This window comes from Manis javanica, chromosome 3, assembly GCF_040802235.1.
Source record: "Manis javanica isolate MJ-LG chromosome 3, MJ_LKY, whole genome shotgun sequence".
Classification (NCBI taxonomy): domain Eukaryota; kingdom Metazoa; phylum Chordata; class Mammalia; order Pholidota; family Manidae; genus Manis; species Manis javanica.
This window is the reverse complement of record NC_133158.1, coordinates 119,722,840-119,732,502: the sequence shown is the minus strand read 5'-3', so window position 1 is coordinate 119,732,502 and position 9,663 is coordinate 119,722,840.

Genomic DNA, 9,663 nt, shown 5'->3' with positions numbered 1-9,663 from the left:
ATAGGGGAATGGGAGTTACCTGGGTAAAATAAAGTGGTCTGGCTCCTGGGAAATTCTAAGGAGCCTTAGAGTTGCTTCAGGTGACAGAGCAGTGTTCAAATGCAATCTGACCGCCTCTCTGGGGGCTGGGTGGCACGAGGCAGTGCTGGGGGGCTCTGATTCTTGGCTTCATAGAATTAGGGTGGCCCTTCCTCTGGGGACCCTGGGACCCTGGGAAAGAGGGTTCCAGTTGGTTTAGTGGTTCAGATACTTTAGACTGAGCCTTTACAGACCCTCTAATCCTAAAGCATCTTTTAACAGATAAGGTAACCAAATCCTTGGAAGCAGAAGTAAGATACCTGTTAAAATATAATTTTCAGAAAGGTAAAATCATGTCTCTCTCTCATGTAGATGTTGTGAATGAGTTCAAAAGATTTTTATTGAGTTCATTAATTAGTGAGGAAAGCAGTAAGATTTAAAACTAGCCCAAAGAGCGTTTGAGAAACTAGATATGTACAGTCAATTTAATGGCTTGCTGGGCTACAGGCTATACGAAACTGGTTTATGTTTAACAGGATCATAAACTGTAAACTTTGAGACTATTAGTTCCACTGGGTAGAAAGTGGAACTAATTTATTTGCCTCTTTACTGAACAAAATTTTCCAAATGAGCCTTTGCCTTATAATGAAATAAAATAGTCCAGTAGATAGAAAGTCAAGCCTGCACTGAAAGAACACTCAATAATCTCTTTTGCCTATTTCTGAGTTTTGAATAATTTTTAACTTGTCCAAGATAATACTTAGAAGTCTCATTATGCCAAACCCAATATTTTTGTACCAGCAACACAATCCAGAAAGGCCAAGATGTACAAGAGCCTGACTGTTGATTGGAGAAAGGGCTGTTGGGGAAGGTGGTGCTCCCCTGCTCCCTGTCTACCACCCGCCCACCCTCTAAGGTGCTGCTTAGGCAGATACCCAGCTGTGAGGAAGTCCAAACTGGGTCTCTGTTCCCACATCCTCCAAATGCAAGGTGTGTTCTCACTACCCTCCTTTCCTCCACAGGATCCCTTAATCAACCATCACCACCTACCCCCACCCATTCTATTCTCATATTCGACTATCTCTGGGCTCCTTTTCTGCATATTATCTGTTAGAAGATGTTCAAGTGAGGCTAGATGACACCAAGGTGGAGATGTTAACTGTAGGGATTTAAGTACTAAATGTACTGGTTTGGCGTAAGTATCCATTAAAAACCTTCTAGTTCTTAAATTCAAACATTCTGTAAAAGTTTATTCTCAAAATGAAAGTGAGAATTGCACATAGAACCTAGAAAGCCTCAGGTGGGTTTGCAAAGCTGGCACTGACTTTTTGGCCTTAGGAAAACTACTTTCCTGACTCTTCATCAGAGTAAATACAAGTGTCCTTCCTTCTGGGAGAACTCTGAGGCTAAGTGAGTTAAGAGACTTGGGACCCTGAGGCAAGTGACACTGAGCTGCTCACCAACTATGACAAGGCATCTGCTCAAACACCCACCTTTTTGCTCTGCCAGCTCTTCGTGTGTGGCAGAGCTTGGAATAATACCATTACCAGAGTCCATGAGACTGCCAGAGTCTCGCTAAGACTGCCTTTTTCAATATCACGTTGTTTGTTTGTTTGAAATGGAATTCAGGTAGATAAGGAATGAGGTCGTGCAGGATTAGAAATTAACCATTCACAAGGTAACGTTATGGGAATGGCTCATCTGCCCCCGCGGCCCCATTCAGTGCCTTGGCTTTGCATCCTTTAATCCTCTAAATAAAAAAGAGAGGAAACATTCTAAGAAGGATAAGTTCCCTAGGGCTAGAAAAGTTGAGAACCATCATCATATAATGTTTAGACCACAAGGCTGTGATGAAAATGGGAGCCTTTTGGAAGTGCTGTGCCAAAATTCTAATTTTGTTCTTCGACAGTATGTTAGGGCCAAGGGAATGCTGGGAGATCAGCACTTTATAGGCCAGGAAATGAAGACCCAGAGGAGGAACATAACTTGCCCAAGATCACACAGCTGTGTTGAGGTACACACTTTAGTGATTTATAGGGGATGAGGCAGGAGGAACAAAGCCCTAAGATGTGGGAGCTAGTGCCCTGCCTGCTGAACTGTCCCACTGGTGAGGGGTATTTCTCTGAGGCTTGAGCTATAAAACGTAACAGAGACAGGAAAGAGTGAGTCTAGGCTATTTCTCCTCTCTTCAGATCAAGGCTTTCCTTCTTCATTCTCAAGATCTTTCCCTCAAGGTGTGCAGGACCTACTCTCACCTCCTACTGGCCCCACTCACCAATATTTTCCACATGGACTGACTCCTTCCTTCACCTAAGAAATAATAATAAAAGAGCCATTTTTATCAAACATCCATTAGATGTGTTGAGCTCAGAGCATTCCACTTCTAGTATCTCAGTCTTCACAACAGCACTGAGGTCAGTACTGTTATCCTCACTATTAAATGGGGAAAGTGAGGCTTATTGGGTACTGATCTTGAGTACCAAGAGCGCCCACAGCTGGTGAGAACAGAGGGGGGAATTTTCCTTCTAATCTTACTCTTACTCCTCTTCTGCTTTCAAGTGCCACACTTTGCAGTCTCCCACACTCAATACCATCTTCTCAAAACCATGCCTTCTCTCATCTTGCTTTCCTTCCTGGTGACTAAATTCTACTTCTAGACAAGTGAGGACCACTTTCAATGGGCCCACGTTGGAATAGGAAATCCGAGACCAGCAAGGGAGTGGAGCAGTTGAGTGCAGAGCCAGGAGAGACCTAAACATCTCAGTTCATCAACATTGTAGGTTGTCTGCCCACCATCCATTTTTCTACTTTCTCCTTATAGAGCATCACTTTTTTTCCCAGATATCCAACTTTCTTTCACAAAGATCCAAGGAAAGGCCTGATTTACCCAAGGGAGATTACATTTCCCCTGGCAAGTGATTGGTTCATAAACAAACATCTGACACCAAGTTGGTCAATGAGATGCAAGGAGAAGCTTGCAGAGTCCTTCTGGGAAAGTCCTTTCTCACTTCAAATAGAGTTTCCAAGAAGTGACCCTCTTATTTATCTCTGGACAGCCCATGCCCAGGTGTGTAGTCTGGAATGTCTACAGCTGTATCATTCGTAGGCCTAGGATGAAACCTCAGAGGAAGACAGAGCTGGGGCCTATGTGAATCCTGAGGTTTGCCTTACCATGGAACTCTGTTATAGTAGTAGGTAAGTTCCCTGTGCGTGTAAATCACACAGAATCCAGGGATGAAGAGTGAATTAGGCATCAAGCAGACAGTGCAATGGGAACATTGATCTGAAAGGGCTGGGTAGGGAAGCAGAATTTATGCTGTGAAATGACAGAGAGGAACAGAGGATGCCAGCATATAGGAGGCTGCTGGGAATGGAGAGTCTGAAGGAAAACCTGGGCCATTATTACTGGGGCTTTTTGTTCAGCAACTGATCTGATGGATACTGGCTTATTCTGACTCCTGGAATTCTCTTTGTTCTTGTCTCAGTCCAAAACCCATCTGCCCTTTGAGCCCCAGCTCAAAGCTTTCCTTCTGTGGGGAGTCCTGTCCATCTGCACTGCACACTGCACTTACTTCCCTCTGCTGAGACTGCCTTAGGATCTCGCTCCTCACAGAACATCTGTCATGCAAAATCTCTATGTATCCCTGAATGAAAGTCTTGTCTTCCAAGGATGAATGCAGTAGTATGTTTCTTTGCTCATTCCCTCTCCTATGGAACTGACCCCAGAGTCATTCACAGACAGCGCAGGTGTTTGCACACGATAGAGTGCTAAAGTTCCTAGGTGAGAGCATCTCAGTGCTCAGAGTGAAGTCCTTTGTCAGCATGGCTCCTGAGTGCTGTTCCTTCCCGTGTACTAGGTCATTCCCTAGTGACTAGGGCTGTCCCATAGCTGGGTTCAGGGACAAGGACCCCTTTTCCATTCTCAGGCTGTGCAGGAGAAAGTCCACAGCTCGGGCTCATAAAGAAGTTTCCAGTTGTGATGGGAGAGGAGAAGGGCAACATGAATCACTTTGACCTTGTTAGCTACTTAAGAATTGTGAAACATCTGAGCTAAAAGGCAGATGAAACGTCACAGAATCACATTTTCTTTTTCGTCAAGGGAGACTGAGGCAGAAAGTGGAAGGAACCTGCCCAAGAGTCAACAAGTAGAGTGACCTTTAAACGTACCATTCATGGCAGGGGAAACCTGAGCAGCCCGACCTATCATTTTCTAAAACACAACTCTATTTATTTCTTAGGTCTCCTTATATAAAAAAAAGCTGGGCAATTTGATGATAACTAAAAAAGGTTTCTAAATAAGTAGCCATTTTAAAGCACTACTCACTCATATTTTTATACAGTTTTATAGTTTAAAAAACAATTTTTATAGCCTGGTCTTCCTTAAAATTATTTTCTGGAGGTGGGGTTATTGTTTCTACTTTAGAAAGGTGGATACAAATCTCAGCCCCTATCCAGGGTCACACCTCAGATTCCAGGCCTGAATTCCAACTCCTTTTGCCTGCTGCCACATACATTCCTGCCATTTACAAGGGATTAAGAAACATCAATTTTGAAAGCCAGTTCGATGCTTCCAATGTTTCTAACTTCAACTTTCCCTTCACAGCGGCAGGGCCCCTGGCTTATCACGAGCCCGATTCTAATTCTAGACTTCGAGTCTAGACGCCTCTCCTTATCTTTAGTTGACAGCAGAGCCTTTTTTAATGAGATGGCCCAGAAAATACTGCCCAGCATCTTCAAATATTAATAACTTCATTTGTTTCAAAAACGTAAAGAGGGTGTTATGAAAATTAATGAGTGTGTGGGTGGAAATCAATTGTGTTCTGCAAAAGTTTCTCTGGAGACATTGTGTAGGAAATTATGTGGATTTTTTTTTCCATCTGGGATAATATGTTTCTAGCTAAAGGGTATGTTTTGATTATATTTAAAATGCAATAAATGGAGACTTGGTAAAATATTCTGGTCCTTTGATTTGAAGAAAGTTGAAGTTTGGAGAAAAATAATCCCAAAGAATGAAAACCTAAAGGAATCATTTCAATCAAATGTTTCTCATGACTTTGTTTTGAGTATCTGGATTCTTCTTCAGTCCTTATATCTTTACATTCATAGCTAGGCTAAAGTGGATTCTTAATGAGCTGGGTACACAGAGCCAGGCTCAGAGAGGAAAAGGGATTTGTAGTGTGTCTCACAGTCTAGTTAGCCTAAGAGATCCCTGATCCTCAGCCCACAGTTTTTGCTGTGCCATATTGTCTGCCTTTCCTGCTCTCTCTTAAAAATAAAAACCAAAACACAAAATTGGGTATGGGGATGGAAGTGTATTCATTTGTTCTTACACATTTTCCAAATGAAAGTTATGCTAATTACATTGAGTTAAGATGACAATCATTTCCCACTCTGAATCTGCCTACATCTTAAATTTGCTACAGACAAAGATAGACGGTAGACTTCCTTGGGTTCAGCTATAAGGAAGTTGAACTGAAGATACATTTAGGCTGGATTGAGTGATTTGATGTATTTCAAATATCTGAATATAAGATACATAATTTTATGCAGGAAGTTGGTAACATTTAAATACACCATTTCAGCTGCCATTTAAAAAGACATTGGAACATTCAGTAAATCAAGTGGGAATGTACTGACTCCTGGTTTGGACATACATGAAAGATGCCATTGTTGCTAAGTGCCTTTGGACATACATAAAAGATACACTGTTTTAACCTTTAAAACAATTACTTATTGAAGACTTGAAGGAAAATTCAGATAATAATTAGTGGATATTTACTTTACCCTTTAAAAAGCTATTTTGTATGTTTAAAAACTTACATAATAAAAATTCAGGGACTTAAAAAATTGGAACACAGAACAATAGGGATCAACAGAGGCAAGGAAATTGACAGAAATTTTCTAATTTTGGGGGGAAAGTTGTAACAAAAACGAGAATTAGCAAAAGAAATAACTCATTAAGAGGAAGAGATAATTTCCAATAAAAGTAGTAGATACTTAGATTGTTTGATAATCCAATTAACAATGTGAAGCAAATCATATAAACACCTTGGAAAATTTTTAAATATTTTGTCTTGACATGAAGTGGTAATATTGATGAAAGACCATATAAAACTGATAATACACAGTATAACAAGGACATCAACAGTCAGCTTATTGATGAGTGGCTTGATTCAGCATATTTAAGATGAGTCACTCACTGTACAAACAAACCTGAAATGCCCTGAAAATTTCTTGCTCACATAAGAAAGAAAGTTGATAAATGTTCCAATGTTTGACAACAATCCTAGACTTTGCATGGCATTATTAATACAGCTATAAACATAAAGGAACTTTCCTAAACTATTAATAATTTTTCAAAAAATAGATTAAACATGTTAGAAGAAAAATATATTATCTCTCTATTGTGAATGATATAAAATCAAATAAAAATATTATCAAATTTTAGGGAAAGTATTACAGATATGTCAGTCTGTATCATTTTTCTGGATTTTGAGGTTGTTATTTTGTTATTGGTCATAATTTCCTTTTTCCTTCCAAGTAAAAGTAAGTTTATTTTTTAATTTTGTATTTTTTTTCTTAAAGAGGGCCTGACCATATTTTGTAGGCTCCAGGCCCCACCAAATTTCCTTCCTTCCAGCAATGAGAGGAGGAGAAGCTGATGTGGAATCAGGTAGGAAGGAGTGGTTGTTACTGGGATCTGAGGTGTAGTTGCAAGTTATGGAGTAAAGGGAAAAGAGGGATCATCTACACGGCCAGTGGTACCAAACCCCAAATGTTGGCTAAGTCAGGTTACATTTGGGTGGTTTCCAAAGGCACTTAGTAACAATGACAATAATAATTTCTATTATTATTAAGCACTTATTATATGTTATGCATTGTGTCAGAGGTCACAAACTACCACCCCTGTACCAATCTGGCCTGGCTCCTGTCTTGTAAATAAAGTTTTATTAGGAAACATCTACAACTATTCACTTAGATATTATCTGTTACTCCCTTTGTGCTACAGTAACAGAGTTGAGGAATCATGACAGGGACCACATGGCTTGTAAAATCTAAAATATTTACTATCTTGTCCTTACAGTAAAAGTTTGCCAAGCCTTGCACTATGTGGTAGAACATATTTTCCAAATGTCCATATAATAGCTCCCAACCCACAGACTCTTGTAAAATGTGACCTTTTCCCACCTCTGTCAAGAGATTGAGTCGACTTGTATCTTGGGGGACCCTGTGGTTGCTTTGACCAATAGCATAGAGAGCAAGTGATGCCAGGCTTCTCCGGGAGGGCCCTAACCTCCCCAGCAGCTTCTGCTTCTTGCCTTTCAGAAGCCAGCCATGTAAAAAATACAACTACCTAAGACCACCATGTTGTGAGAAGCTCAAATCTCATAAAAAGGGCTTAACAGATTAGATGCCATGTGAAAAGAAAAGGCAAAGATCATGGAGCACCAGATGTCTTGAAAGCAGATTCTACACCAACCCGTGATAACCCCTCTAATGCCACCAGGATCAGACACAGACCACTCAAATAAGCCTTTCTAGAATTTCTGACCCACAGAATCATTAGATATAATAAAATGACTGTTTTCCCCATTAAGTGTGGAGTACTTTATTAGGCAGCAATAGAGAATTGGCACAATTTCATATAATCCTCAAAACTTCCCTGTAAGAGATGAATTACTAATCTCAATTTATGTGTGAGAGGACCAAAGCTTGGATAAGTCATATATGCCCCATGTCACACAGCTGATAAATGACAACGCCAGAGTTCAAACCTGAGTCTGTCAGACTCCACAGCCCAGATACCTGACATGCCTACCAGTGCTGATGTTCTGTGTGCTCAAAGTCCAAAGAGCTAAGAGACAGTGCCAAGCAGGAGGCTCCTGAGAAGGTCACTTCCCAGTCATAGCGGGGTTATATTCAGGAGGGGGTTTTCAGTACCAGATCCCACAGAATCTGGAAACATTCCACTAATGTTATGCCAGACCTGGGTCCTTGGCAATTCTCCTGATAATGTTTCTTTTCATCCTTGACGTGTTTTTGTTCTCAGCCAAGGCACAATTATTCTTCAAAATGATTCCTTTTTAAACAGCTTTATTGAGCTATAAAATACATCCCATTAAATTTACCCAGTATAAGTGCACAATGAAATGATTTCTGGTAAATTTACTCAGTCGTGCAACCATTACTACAATCCACTTTGGAACATTTCCAAATGAGGAAACATTTCCTAAAAAGGTCTCTCATGCCTGATTGTGGTCAATCCCCATTCTCATAGCTGGCCTGTAGCAACCACAGATCTGCTTTCTGTCTCTATAAGTTTGCCTTCTCTAAAAATTAAATGTAAGTGTGAGATATGTGGTTTGTTTGTTTTACTATTTTGCTTGGCATGTATCAGTTGTTTGTTTCTTTTAATTGCTGAAAAGTATTTTATTGTAAGGCTATAGCACATTTACTTACACATTCACCAGCTGATGGACATGTGGACCAATTTCAAGTTGGGATTGCACTGATGGTAGCATTTAGTCAGTGTATGATTGCTTACGAAGTTTCAGAGGACCCAGAATGACAATGTTTAAAATCTACGGTTTATTGCAGGAAAAGAATACAACTATTCAGTAACATTATTAAAGACTTTAAGCAGTTCCTGCCACATTCCTTAGAGCCAAGAAGGTCGCCAAATGTTGGAGAAAAGTCAGAGAATCTAAAGCAATTATTTTGGGTCCAAGCTCCATTCTCCTGATTTTATAGGCAGGATCTAAAAAGTCTCCTGCTTAAATCTCTAGGTGGCAGGTGTGGAAATAAAGACTGCCCACAATGAGGACAAGCAAAGCCTGTTCATACAGAGCTTGCTTGAGCAAGGGAGTCAGCTATCATCACCTGTTTGGCAGAGACTCAAAAGAAGGCAGCAGAGTGTGAAAGCTTAATAGTGAGTAAAAGGGGACTCTCATTTTAACTACACCAACTCTTTGAGGCAGTAGAAGTGAAGAAGATCCACCCCATGGAAAAATCACTTCACTTCTCTGAGACTCAGGTTCTCTGCATGTAGAATGAGCATAATGACAGTAAGGTTTGCCCTTTTACCTTGTACAGTTTGTAATGGATTGCACTAAGCTCTCCGATTTTGTATCTGTTCCTATATCGTGCCCTCTGCCATGCAGCTTTGCAGTTCCTTCCACAAAAGGGAAGAGGTTATTTCCCTAACACATAAATCTGAATTCAGCCATATAATTTGCTTTGGCCAATAAAGTGAAATAAAAGTGACAGCAAGACAGTTCTGAGCTTTGCTTTTAAGAGGCCTGTGTTTTTCTACTTGCTCTCATGAGCTTCTCCCATTACCATGAGCAAGCAGATCATGCCCAGACCAGCTCACTGGTCCCAGAAAGTGGAGCAGAGCCAACTTGCCTCAGCTGACTTATCCTATTGATTTCCAGTCAACCCGTAGACCTATGCCCAAGCCCAGCTGAGATAGGCAGAGCTACCCAACTGAGCCCCATTCTGGGAGAATAAATGATAGTGTTGTTTGAGCCAGTAAAATTTGGAGTGGTTTCTTAGGCTTCAAAAGCTAGTATATGCAGGGTTGTCATGTCAATCAAATAAAATGATGGATGTAGAAAGGCTTCAGATGCTGTAAAGTGTTATGTA